The sequence below is a fragment of the Mandrillus leucophaeus genome, unplaced genomic scaffold, assembly GCF_000951045.1.
Source record: "Mandrillus leucophaeus isolate KB7577 unplaced genomic scaffold, Mleu.le_1.0 Scaffold157, whole genome shotgun sequence".
Taxonomy (NCBI): Eukaryota; Metazoa; Chordata; class Mammalia; order Primates; family Cercopithecidae; genus Mandrillus; species Mandrillus leucophaeus.
In genome coordinates this window covers 2,418,626-2,432,232 of record NW_012101554.1, presented here as the reverse complement: position 1 = coordinate 2,432,232, position 13,607 = coordinate 2,418,626, and positions in this window count along the sequence as shown.

Here is a 13,607-nt window from a genome sequence, read left to right as displayed (position 1 = left end):
GAATAACATACAAAAACCTGTCATGATTTTTCTTCATTGTCTTTGTTACAAATGTTTTATCACCTGGAACAATTGCTTAGTGGGCTCTCTCCCTTAATCTGGTGTAACAGCCATCACTGATGTATTCACTATTTCTCCTCTGACTGGATGCATGTGGCATGGACCATCGACTCCCAGATGAACACCTGCTGCCTATATTTTTTAGGTGAAAGGATGCATATTCCATCCACCGGAGGACAACTAATAAATACTACCAGTTCTCCTAGAGCTCCAGGTCCTAGGGCCCATGTTAGATACTCAATATTTTGGGAAGAAAAACCTCTATGACAAAGCAATGGTTAATGAAAGTGAAGATCTGAAGAATGAAAATCTGAAATACTTGATTCTTGCTCAGGCATAAGGCTTTCTCATTCAAGCATTTCATTTCATAGAATCAGTCTTTCCTCTTATGCCCTCTCCTGCTCTTTCACTCAATACTATGTCCTAATGAAGTGGTTTTGTTTTATAATCTGGAACCAGGAAATGACATGGACCATCGACGCCCAAATGAACACCTGCTGCCTATATATTTTTTTTTGGGTGAAAGGATTGACCCAGACTCTGTGAAGGGATGGAGAAAAAATTCATTTCACAACCTCAGAGTGAAGAGAATACGAGTTTTCATATATTTTCTTTTTACCATCCCAAACTTAAAAAACGAAAAGGCCATGCAGCTTGTTTATGCTTTTATCCATGGGCACTTTTACTCCGGCACTGGGATCCTCCAGCCCAATGATGTAGCAGTTTGGTTCAGATTTCATTTGGCAGCTTTTTTGGCGTGCCATTTTTGTTCCAGGCGGTCTATCGGTTTCTTTTCGGAGCCACCTGGCTCATCTGGCAATATGACTTGAATTATGGACTTCAGTTTATTGAGGTTTGAGGAGCTGCAGATTGTGGGGGAGACCAGATGTCCTAGCAGATGCCTGGTTTGTTCCTCAAGGTACTTAAAAATTTGGGAATAAGAGGCCTACTTTAAAATGTTAGGAGATTTTTATGTTAAAAAAATATGAATTTCCAGCCCCTTGGAAGGTCTGGTGATGCTGAGTCCACTATCGTACACCCCAGCACCTGGCTCGTGTTGCCTGGAGGCCACTGCAGCCTTCGGGTGGGCTGTGGTTCTCCACCGGCCACCCTCTGGCCTCTATGCTTAAAACTTTTCAGGCTTCTTTTTGCTTTTAGGATAAAGACTGGATTATTTCCACGGCCCACAAAGCCTGCACAGTCTGACTTCTGCCTACCTCTTCGACCTCATCTTGGGCCAGCAATTGTAACAACAAACACACATCCAGTGCTAAACATGCGCTGGGCTCTTTCAGTCGTCAGAGCAAGCCTGGGAGGGAGGTACTATCACTATCCTCATTTGACAGGGGGAGACAGTGAGGTACAGAGAAGTCATGTAACTTATCCAAGGGCACTCAGCTTGGAAGCGCCAGGGCTGGGATTCAAACCCAGGCAGCCAGCCCTGGGGAGCCTGGGCGCTGAAGCACTCCACTCTCTGTCTCTCCTTTCCAGTTGCAGGGGGCCCTCCTACAGCTGGCCTTTACGGGCACTGTTTCTCTTGCCCACAGGGCTTTCCTGTCCTTCCCCAGCCTTCCTCCACTTGATTTCCCCATGCTTCAGTTCTGGCTCCAGTGCCACTTCCTCAGGGGAGCCTCTCAGCGTCTGAGTCCCCAGAGCTCATAGTTTGGATGCCTTTCCTCTTGAGCAGCACCCTCTGGTGGAAGCGTCGGCCATGATGGAAATGCTCTCTGTTGGTGCTGTCCAGTGTGCAGCTACCAGTCACATGGGTTGCCGGGCACTTGGCTGGTTGATGGAAGACTTGGATTATTCATTTGTTTAATTTCAATTAATTCAAAGTCAGTTCATAAGCCCCCTGTGGCAAGTGGCTTCCGTACTGGATGGCACTTTAGAGCGTTCCCTTGATGTGGGAATGACGCTTACTCCTGTAAGCTTCTCAGTGTAGATACGGCATCTGTTACCCCCCCCCCACTACACCCCGGACCCCTGAGACAGTGCCTGGCACAGCCTGGATACTGGCTGAATGGACAAACCCTATAGCTTTTGTCTCTACCAGAGGAGAATGTGCTGGAGTGTGGCCGCCTGGAACCCCAGGGCAGAGGGTGCTATGGTGACAGCCCAGACGTGGGGGTCAGAGCTGCATTTGAACCCAGACCCCCAAATGTAGGAGCGCTGTGAGCCTCAGTTTCCTCATCAGGAAAATAGAACATTTTCTACCTCAGAGCATTGTTGTGAGGAATAAGCAGATTTTTTTTTTTCATAATAGTAGCTGAGATTTATTGTGAGTTTCTCTTGTTTTCTAAGTTTTCCACACATTGTTTCATCCCATTCTCTCAGCAAGCTGAGGTGTGGAGGGGCTTGGTGCCCGGGGCCCAGGCAGGGTGGCACTGTGAGGAAGCTGTGTTGGAGCTGGGCAGTTTCTCTCCTCAGTGCTTGCCCTTCATCGTAAAGAGTCCAGCTGGTGGCAGAAATCCTAGCGCTTGCCCACCCCCCTCCCTTTCCCCTCCCGCCTCTGGCTCTTCTCTGAGTCCAGATGCAAGAATGAGGCCCCCCTCCGATGGGTGTGAGCCCCTTCTAGGGGCAGCTGTGGGCAGCCAGGGCCTCTGTGGGGTCCAAAGGGCTACACCCAGCAGAGCAGGAGGACTTCGCCCTCACAATAGTCCCGGCGGCCCTGAGGGTGAGGGATGGGCAGGACGCCAGGTGGCCATGAATGGGCTGGTGACCCAGCCGATTTCTCGGGTGACCCCACTGCCGGCCTGGCCTTGCATGGCTCAGTTGGTCACTGTGAGCCTGGTCCAGCTGTGTGAGCTCGGCCTCTCTCCCCTCAGGCAGGGTGGCTTCCATTTACACTCCTTGGGGACTCTTCTTTGAGGGACTCGGAGGTTGAGAAGGGTGGGTGTGGGAAGTAGAGAGGAGCGTGGAGGAGGCGGCGGAAGAAAAGTGGAGAGAGAGTTAGTTCTGTGGGTGAGGGGTCATCTCTGCTCAGGAATCAGGGCATTTAGGGATTTCTAACCTCTTAGCACTGAGCCACAAGCTAAGAATAATAATAATAACATTTATCAAGTACTTGGAATGCGTCAGCCATTGTTTTAATCACTTTACTCTTCAAATTAAATTCTGTAATTTAACCCCATTTGACAGATAAGTGAACTAAAGAACAGAGAGGTTAAGTAACTTGCCCAGGGTCACACAGTAAGTGATAGAGCCAGAATTTCAACCCAAGCAGTTAGACTTCAGAACCTAAGTCCCTATGAAATTGTAAATCCAGATTATATAATCACTTATGTGCCTGCTGGGAAGCCCAAAAATTAGCTATCTGGTATACCCTTTTCTAGCTGGTACATCAGAATTCTAGGGAGCAGGAGTTTTGAGGATTTGCTCAAGGACATACCCGTGACTGAGATGGAGCTGGGTAACAGCCCAGTTTCTGACTCCTACTCTGGTCACACACTGAAGAAAAAAATCAGGACTTGATTACATTAAGACAACAAGAATTCCACCTCCGCTGTGATTGCTCCTAGAGACTCCAATTAAGTGTTTCCGGAAGCATGTCTATGAGATGGTCTGGGAAAGAAGGTCCGGAGGGAGAGGAAGTCTGGACGATTTTGAGAGATTCATGGTGCTTATTTGCTGACCAAGGCACACTCTCTGCATCAGGGTAATCACAACATTTTGGTAAAAGTGCTTGATTCAATAGAACTTAAAGACAGAGTAGCTACAGCTTAGCTTCAGAAGAAGGGGGTGCAAATTAGACAAAATTGAGAGGGAGATGGCATGGGGGAAATGCTGCAGACTTCAGAACGGGTAAACTTGGCTATAGACCTGCTGCTGTCCTGCCTGTGTGAGGCTGAGCTACTCCTTAGAGGCTGTTTCCTCATATGGACAATGGCTGTAGTGTATGTGTGAGCAGAGATGAGGTTGTTGAAATACCTAAAGCACGGGGTCGTCTTGACCAGTGATAGCTACAAATATTCTTAAAATAATTAGCAACAGTTCCAAAAGTGTTTTCAGGTCATGCGAAATCCTTGGAAATTAATGGGTACTACTTGACAAAAGTTTCTGTGGTCAAATAAGCTTAGAAAGAGCTTAGTTAAGCAAAGGGACACAGATTTCTTTTTGGAGAACTCAGCGCCTTTAGGTTCTGGATTCATATCCAACTCCATTTCCTGTTATGTTTCTTATGATTCCCAATTCTGATATTTTAAAAGAGAAAACATTACTTTTCTATTTATTTTTTGAGAACTATTTCCCCTTTTGTTTTCTTTTTTTTTCTTTTTTTTTTTTTTTTTTTTGAGACGGAGTCTCGCTCTGTCACCCAGGCCGGAGTGCTGTGGCCGATCTCAGCTCACTGCAAGCTCCGCCTCCCAGGTTCCCGCCATTCTCCTGCCTCAGCCTCCCGAGTAGCCGGGACTACAGGCGCCCGCCACCTCGCCCGGCTAGTATTTTTTTTTGTATTTTTTAGTACAGACGGGGTTTCACCGTGTTAGCCAGGATGGTCTCGATCTCCTGACCTCGTGATCCGCCCGTCTCAGCCTCCCAAAGTGCTGGGATTACAGGCTTGAGCCACCGTGCCCAGCCTCCCTTTTGTTTTCTGTAAGTCTTAAAGTACTTGTAATCTTTTGTGGCACTTTGAATGATAACTAGTAAAGTATCCCGAGCTGCAGCAATGATATGTGTGTCACACATGGTGTCGGGGGACAAAGCCAGTATTTATTGAGTGCTTACTATATGCTGGTTACTTAACATACATAATCTTATTTACTTACTGCAAAAAATAGTAATTTTGTTATTCCCATCTTCTCATTTTATAGACTGGGAGACCAAGGCTCTAAGAGCTCAAATATCCAAGGTAACTATGGAAGTGTATAGCCCTGCTGGGCTTAAAACCAAACCTCAGGCTGATTCCAAAGTGTGTGCTCCTGGGGTGGTGGGCAAACATGGAATGGAGGGATGCTAGAAAATGAAAAGTTACCATGTAGAGAAATGAAGAGCTCCTTGGGCAATGAAATGCAAATGGAGGAGCCCTAGGAAAAAAGATGAGTTAGTGGGGCTGTGTGCTTTCCTCTGGCTAGAGTGCTGGGGCTGGAGAGATGACTGAATAAATGAGGAACAGGGTCACGTTGTCTAAAGGTTGACAAGCCAATAAAATGACAGCTTGCATCTAGATTAAGGGATGGAAAATGGGCATAATTGCAATAAATTGACCATTTCTACCTCCTTTGACTGAGCCCTGGACCTTCCATGTCTTCATTTTGGATTAATTGTGATTTTCCTGACTTGTTTTTATTTTATTTTTTCTAATTTCTGAAAAATAACTTTGAAGTCAGTTTCTGAGAAGTGGCTTTTTTTGTTCATTTTACATTTTACACGGTGCTGTTTTAATGACAATATTACTTTTGCTAGCTGTGTGATGTCTCTATGCTTTAAAAAAGTATCCCAGGGTTCTGACAGATAATTAGGTCCGGGAATTCCTGCTGCCAATCAATTCTCAGGTGGTTTTTTTTTTTTTTTTTTTTTTTTTTTGCCCCTCTAAAACGACTCCAAATCAGTTATTTTGTAATCTGTCAAACTGAAACAATAAAACTTATAGTATTGTAGTGTGGATTAAATGAGATAATATGGACACAGTGTCCCATACGTCATAAATGCCCAGTGAGAACATAATCGTGTTACGGGAAAAGGGGTCTTGATCCAAGAGAGGGTTCTTGGATCTCGCACAGGAAGGAGTTCAAGGTGAGTCGCAGAGTGCAGTGAGAAGAGGTAGTTCATGGAAAGCTGTTCCGTTACAGAGTAGGGCATCCTCAGAAAGCAACTGGAGGATTGCACTGTCTTTAAATTTTTCTCATATAGGGTTCTTGTCTATGTAAAGACTAAACTAAGCTCTGTCTACGTGTGGTAAGCAGACAGCATGACAAAACTGATTGTTCTATTGATTTAAAGAAAACTATTCTTGACATGTTAGCGTGCACGTAGATCAAAGCGTAACTGTAATCATCCTAAAAGCACAACTTGTTATGGGTTTGGGACATCTGGACTTTCCGTAGTTGTAGGAGTGTGTCCTTGCAGGCATCTTTAAGCTGTTTCCTCAACTGTAACTATCTTACGACCGTATGACTGGCACGGAATGTGCCTGCTAGCTTTAAGATGGAGTTGATTTTTAAAACGAGGTCACTCTGGCTCTCCTAGGTTCCTGTTTCCCTAACAGTAGCACGAGGTAGGTGCTCAATAAATGCCTGTCTGTTTACTCCATGTGTGTTTCTGTGGCCACCCACTCCTGCCTAGCCACAGGCCCTTTCTGTACCATACCCTGATAAAAAACATTCTTCTCCCTTGCACATGTCCCTGTTGTCCACTCTGCTGTCTCCTGTGAGCCCTTGACCCAGAGCAGCTGCGCCTTCGCTGGCACCTGCTTCCTGGACGGACTGTTTGTCCGGGCCACTTTTCTCAGTATACTCCAGTTCCATGTCTTCATCGTCTGAGAATGGAATTCTAAAAAGTCAGGTTTTCTTTTAAATAAATTGTTTCCTCTTTATTATAAAAATGATCCATACTTACAATTGAATATATGGAAAATAGGAAAGAAGAAAAAATTAAATCTTCATTAGTCTAAAACTAACAGTCAAATACAGTGACTGTAGACTGTTATGTCACATTGTCTTGCGTTCGTTTTGCCCACATGAAATGTGTTTGTTTAAACATAATTGGGATCATATAATACATAAATCATGTACCTTGTTTTTTTCCTATAATATTATAACCAGCCCTTAAGATATGACCACAAACTCTTCTTTAGTGCACTTAGTAAAGGGCATCAAATTCTCCAAGTAACCAGAGATGTACTTCACCTCCTTCAACAGTTAAAGCCCATCATTTCTTTAACTACTTCCTGTCTCTTCGTCTGAAAGGTGTTTGTTGAAGGGCCCACATTGGGCCAGGCAGTATTAGATTACGTAAAATATGAAAATATGACATAAAACTTCTCTAATAGTATACACAGTCCTGGGGTGAATTTTGTACATAATACAGCTTTCTCCAAGTTGGAGCTATCTTCCTAGGCTGGTATCTGGAGGTTCCCAGGAGTTGGTGGCAGTTGACTGTGGTTATTAGTAGGAAGATCTTAGGTCTCTAAGTTAGACAACCAGGTCCTGACCCTGGTACTCTCCGAGCTTCAGTTGCTCATGTCTAAAATACTGGTTAGAAAGCCTCCCTCCCGGGGTTCCCGTAAGGATCAGATGGTCCACGCTGGAATAATGCCTGGTAGGTACTTACCACTGAACAGCACACACAGCGACAAAACATCTTATTAGGTTTGAGGGTATGACAGTTTTACTCTGTAGGCTTTCTATCAATAAGGGATCAAGGCATCTCTTGGCCACCCTCCTTGAATATCATCTCCCTTCAGCTCACATGGGTGTGAGAAGTTAACTATCCTCTTTCCTCTCATTTACCCAGGAACAACTCTCTGTGGGGCCATAGGGAAGGAAGTATGCTCTGAGGTATCATCTAAAAAGAACCAAATTAGCTGCTCACCCTAAACCATCTCCCCTACTGGCTTCCCATGGTGCCCAGTATCACCATTAGGTAGACTTCTCCGGCTTGAGGCAGTGGGCGTGGCCTAGAGGCAAGAGCTCTGGATTTATTCCCAAAGGGTGAAGTCTGAAATCAATCTTGGCTCTGGAAGAGCCTTGGACGGAACCTCCCAAATCCTTTCCTTTGCCTGGAGGAGCCAATGTGCTCTTTCCCCAAAGCTGAGAGAAATCACAGAGGCGTGGGAAGGCCCCTGGCCCATATGGTGTCAGTTGAGTGTGACAGGGCTTGGCTGCAGGATCACTGCATCTCACTCAGGAACACAGTCTTCCACTCAGGTATGGCCAATTTCTGCCCTATAGGGCTCTTCCCAAGTACTGCCAGATCTTTGGATTTTTTAAAGATAAGCACAAACATCTGGATTTAAAAACATAAAACTCCTAAGTTTTAGATGTTAACAAATTCTTCCCTTTCCTTCCAGATTCTTTCTAGTTATCCCCTCTTCTGGGGAGTCTTCCCTTACCCCCCAGCCACCCCTGTGCCCACGCACCCTCTGCCTTGCTCCATCGTTGCACCTCATCACCTTGTAGGACCTCTCGTGGGCTGCTTACCTGGCCATCTCTCAGGTTTGTCCATGAGTTATGTGAGGGCAGCCTCCTGGCCTGACTCATTCAGTGTCCTTGGGCCTAGCACAGGGCCTGGAAAGTAGAGGTTTCCAATACACATGTGTAGAATGAATCAATCATCTATGACCGATGAAGAGCTAACCAAAGAGCCAAAGCAGGAAGATATCATGTTATGATGGGGAGCTTGCAAACTCAAAAACCAAGCTGGTCAAAACAATAACAACAATCCCTGAAGCTGACTAGACTTGAGGCTGAAGGTGTCAAATTGCTTGTATGTGAGTGATCTCATTTCTGTCTCATCCTCCAGGCAGCTTCTCTGCCACCCTTGCATACTACCTTTTTTTTTTTTTTTTTTTTTTTGAGATGGGGTCTTGCTTTGTCACCCAGGCTGGAGTGCAGAGGAGCAATCATGTCTCAGTGCAGCCTCAACCTCCTGGGCTCAAGCAATCCTCCCACCTCAGCCTCCTGAATAGGTGGGACTACAGCACGTATCACCATGCCTGGCTAATTATTGTGTTTTTTTGTAGAGATGAGGTTTTGTCATAATTGCCCAGGCTGGTCTCAAACTCCTGGCCTCAAGAGACCCACCTGCCTTGGCCTCCCAATGGATCGCAGGTGTGAGCCACTGTTCCCGGCCACCCTGGTATATTCCTAAATGGAAATAGATTATACATTATACTCTGTAAAGTGACTTTACCCATGTATAACGACAACAAAAAGAAACAGGATATAAGTTACACCAATTATTAGGGTGGTCAGGATATTGATGAAGTTCTTTCCATGAAAAAATACATTACTGTTATGATCATTAATAATTTGTTTAGTTGGAAATGATTTTGATATTGAAAAATGCAGAAAGGTACAGAGAATATCAAAACAAACATCCACATACTCACTGCCTTAAATTGCTGTTAACATTTTATTTTATTTGCTTCAAATATTTTTATACCCATGAAATTAAAAAATTTGAAGATAAAGTTGAAGTCCTCTTTTTCTGTGTTTCTCAGTCCACTCCTGCCTATCTCCTTCCTCTCTCTACCTTACCCACCTTACAAACACCACATGCACCTGTGACATGCATATAATATGTGGGTTTCCTTCCCCTCTTTTACACTTGACAATGTCATTTCAAACAATAGATAAAGTGAGAAAACAAAATGATTTTACTTTTCTAAACCAAATTCCTGTCCTGTTAGATGCCAGAATGAGGGGCCTAAAATCTCAGTTTTAGGGACTAGAGTTTTCGAACAGGCATCGCTAGAAAGACAGTGTTCCTTGCAGGGCAGTGTTACATGTTAATTGGGATTACCCACGTTGAGTACAACCAAAGAAATGACAAACTAAAGTTTTTTTTTTTTTTTTTTTTTTTGAGACGGAGTCTCGCGCTGTCGCCCAGGCTGGAGTGCAGTGGCCGGATCTCAGCTCACTGCAAGCTCCGCCTCCCGGGTTCACGCCATTCTCCGGCCTCAGCCTCCCGAGTAGCTGGGACTACAGGCGCTGCCACCTCGCCCGGCTATTTTTTGTATTTCTTAGTAGAGACGGGGTTTCACCGTGTTAGCCAGGATGGTCTCGATCTCCTGACCTCGTGATCCGCCCATCTCGGCCTCCCAAAGTGCTGGGATTACAGGCTTGAGCCACCGCGCCCGGCCGACAAACTAAAGTTTATAATATCACAGGCCCCTTTAAGTACACAATCTCATGTAATCTTTCCGGAAGCCCACGAGGAAGGCATTTCACTCCCATTTTACAGATGAGGAAACTGAGGCTTAGGCGAAGTGACATCTGCGGTTATTCAGCCAATATCAAGCATGGCTGGATTTGAACTGAGGTCTGTCAGGCTCCAGTGCTCACAAGAGGAGAGACAGCTGAGTGACACAGGCTGGAAGTGACTTAGGCTTGCTGGTCGAGGTTCTTGTTCTCATTAAATAGGACTTCTATTTGGTGCTCTGTTTTCTTTCGCTGACTCATAATTTTCCTGAAAATTTCTCTCCTTAGGGCAACGTTTTTCATCACAAAAGGTGATTTGTTTTGGAAAAGTTGGAGTAAAAACAGCTCTGTATTTCTTGATTTTCAGAGAATGGAAAAACACATGTTATTCCGTTGTGTTTTTAATAGCTACTTGAAGAAATTACATAAGACACATTAATTATTCTTCCTCGTGAATCACCCCAAATGCCATCCAAGTTTTCCAAAGAATAATAGGGAACGTGAGTTAAGAGAATGATTAATTTCTCAGCATATTTATTCTTTTTGAAATCTGTGTCCTCTGCTTTAGAAAAGTAAATGTGCTTGCTTTTTTTTTTTTTTTTTTTTTTTAAATAACTTGGAGTTATTTAACATTTTTCAAGGAACAGCTGACTTCCAGGTGCTTTTGGGGCATTCAAGTAGACATGGTTCCTATCTATGGGATTTTCAACTTTAAAATCTCATAAGTGGCTGGGTGCGGTGGCTCATGCCTGTAATCCCAGCACTTTGGGAGGCTGAGGAGGGTGGATCACCTGAGGTCAGGAGTTTGAAACCAGCCTGACCAACATGGTGAAACCCCATTTCTACTAAATATAAAAAATTAGCTGGGTGTGGTGGTGCACACCTGTAATCCCAGCTACTTATGGGAGGTGGAGGCTGGAGAATCGTTTGAACCCAGGAGGTAGAGGTTGCAGTGAGCTGATTGTACCACTGCCCTCCAACCTGGGCAACAGAGCGAGACTCTGTCTCAGAAAAAAAAAAAAGTCTCATAAAATGGGCAAAGACATACAAAGCTGTGTGAACTCATAATAATGGCTAGTATTTATAGTGTTTTGCAATTTAAACAGCTCATTCACATGGAGTATTTCATCCAATAACCCTGTGAGATGGAAGAGGGGACACTAATCTCTGTTGTACAGAACAGGCAAGCAGAGTGCTCTGTGATTGAGGGACTGGATTAGGGCACCTGGCTGGTGAGTGGCAAAACTGCTCCTCCAACAAAAGTCTTCTGACTTCCAGATCTGTGTCCATTCCATAGGGAAGCTGATTAGGCTTTCAATCCTGACTCTGATGCTGGCCAACTCTGTGCCCTTAACCAGACACTTAACTACTCTGAGCCTTATTCCTGCATCTGTGGAAAGAGCAACTAGGATGCTTGTATCAGATGGGATATGAGAAGCATCTGTGAGCCTAGGAGAGCTCTGAAAGAACAGACGTCTTAGATCAGACTTAGCAGAAAGCGGGGCTCAATGGGAGGATCCTGGAGTGGCTTATGAAAACTAAGGGTGCATGTGCATGCTCTCTCTCTCTCTTTCCTCCTTCCACACTTCTCCCCTTCTCCCCTAGACCCTGTGGCCTCTTGTCTCTGCTCCTCATTCTGCCTGTTTTCATCTTTCTCTCTTCCTGCAGTCTTCACCCACTTCTGTGGACATAGGACATACAAGAGCCACTTCAGCTCTTACCTGTCAGCTTGTTCCAAGAGGCAACAGTAAAGAACTGGAGGCCAGGCGCAGTGGCTCATGCCTGTAATCCCAGCACTTTGGGAGGCCGAGGCAGGCCGATCACGAGGTCAGGAGATGGAGACCATCCTGGCTAACACGATGAAACCCCATCTCTACTAAAAATACAAAAAATTAGCTGGGCGTGGTGGTGGGCACCTGTAGTCCCAGCTACTCGGGAGGCTGAGGCAGGAGAATGGCGTGAACCCGGGAGGCAGAGCTTGCAGTGAGCCGAGATCACGCCACTGCACTCCAGCCTGGGCAACAGAGTAAGTCTCTGTCTCAAAAAAAAAAAAAAAAAAAAAAAAAGAACTGGAATTTCTTTTATTTTCTTTCTTGGGGTTTCACCATATTGGTCAGGCTGGTTTCGAACTCCTGACCTCAGGTGATCCACCCTCCTCAGCATTCCAAAGTGCTGGGATTACAGGTGTGAGCCACCGCACCCAGCCACTTATGAGATTTTAAAGTTGAAAATCCCAACTTTTTTTTCTTTGTAGAACTAGGGGTCTCACTATGTTGTCCAGGCTGGTCCCGAACTCCTGGGCTTAAGTAATCCTCCTACTTTGGCCTCCCAAAGTGCTGGAATTACAGGTGTGAGCCACCGCGCCTGTGGACTGGAATTCCTGAGTAGCAATTACAAATTTTAGAAAAAATCCAATTGGTCTAGCTTGGGTCAAGGTTCTTGGAGAGAGGGCCATGGTGGGGGCATGGGTCCAGTGGTCAACAGCATTTAATAAGCCCTTAAGTACCCATCAGTGTGTTTACTGCCATGACCAGGTCAGATTTTTAAAGCTACTGTTAATTGAGTGTTTCTGTAAGTCAGGGACTGTGCTTGGCATCAGTGATTTCATTTCATCCTCACAGTAACCATTTGAGGGATGCATAATAAATCCCAAATTTTTACATATGAGGAAACTGAGGCTCATCGATAAAACCATTTGCCCAAGATGCATAGGTAATAAGAGGCAGAGCCAAGATTTGGACCAAGGTCTGTGTGATTCCAGATCAGGCGCAATGTAACCACCTGTCTATAAGATATTTATTGCTCATCTGAATATTCAGGAATGAATGAAGGAATGAGTGCCTTAATTACTAGTATTTGAAATATGCACAAGGTTAAGGGAGTGCTGTGTTCCCTTCCCAAGCTTTCCTGGAGACAAGTGTGCTCTGATTTACTTAAGAGTCATTCATGGGTCTTGAGGCTGCCTGTCTTGGCCCTACAACTCTTTCCAGTCCAAGCACCAAACCAAGCCACTGACAGCCAGACCCCCCCACCCCCCACCAAAGTTACCCAGCCCTCCAGCCTGCACTGAAGTTCCAGCTTTTCTTTTTGTACCTCATCACAAGGTAACTGATGAAGCAGAACTTCATACAAACTGAACTGCACCTTTTCAGACCCCCGTGTGATGAGATGTCTTGGAGGGTGAGGTGAGAAGCCTGTTCACTGACCATTCACTGACCACAGGGCAGTGTAAATGGGCCTCGGCATTCATGGTGTCAGCTACTGAACCATCCCCAGGCCTTTTCTGGGGCTGTGCTGGGGTTGGAGAGTCAAAGATGGTTATGTAGGGCATGATGTGACTCTCTTCCCACTACCCCACCCCCAGTTAGACTTCTTACTGTCTTATTTAGGAAACAGGTGAAAGATTTTATACTAAGTTGACACTAGCATGGGCCAAGACAGCTCACCCTCATTTTACAGATGAGGAAACTGAGACTTAGATGAAGTGATATATTTGGTTTTTCAGCCAATCAAGTGCAGTTGGATTTGAACTTAGATCTGTCAGACTCTAGTGCTCACGAGAGGAGAGACAGCTGAGTGACACAGGCTGCAAGTGACTTAGGCTTGCTGGCCAAGGTTCTTGTTCTCATTAAATAGGGCTGTTGGCTCCAAGCATCAACAGTAAAGAACTGGAGTCCCCTCCCCTCCCCT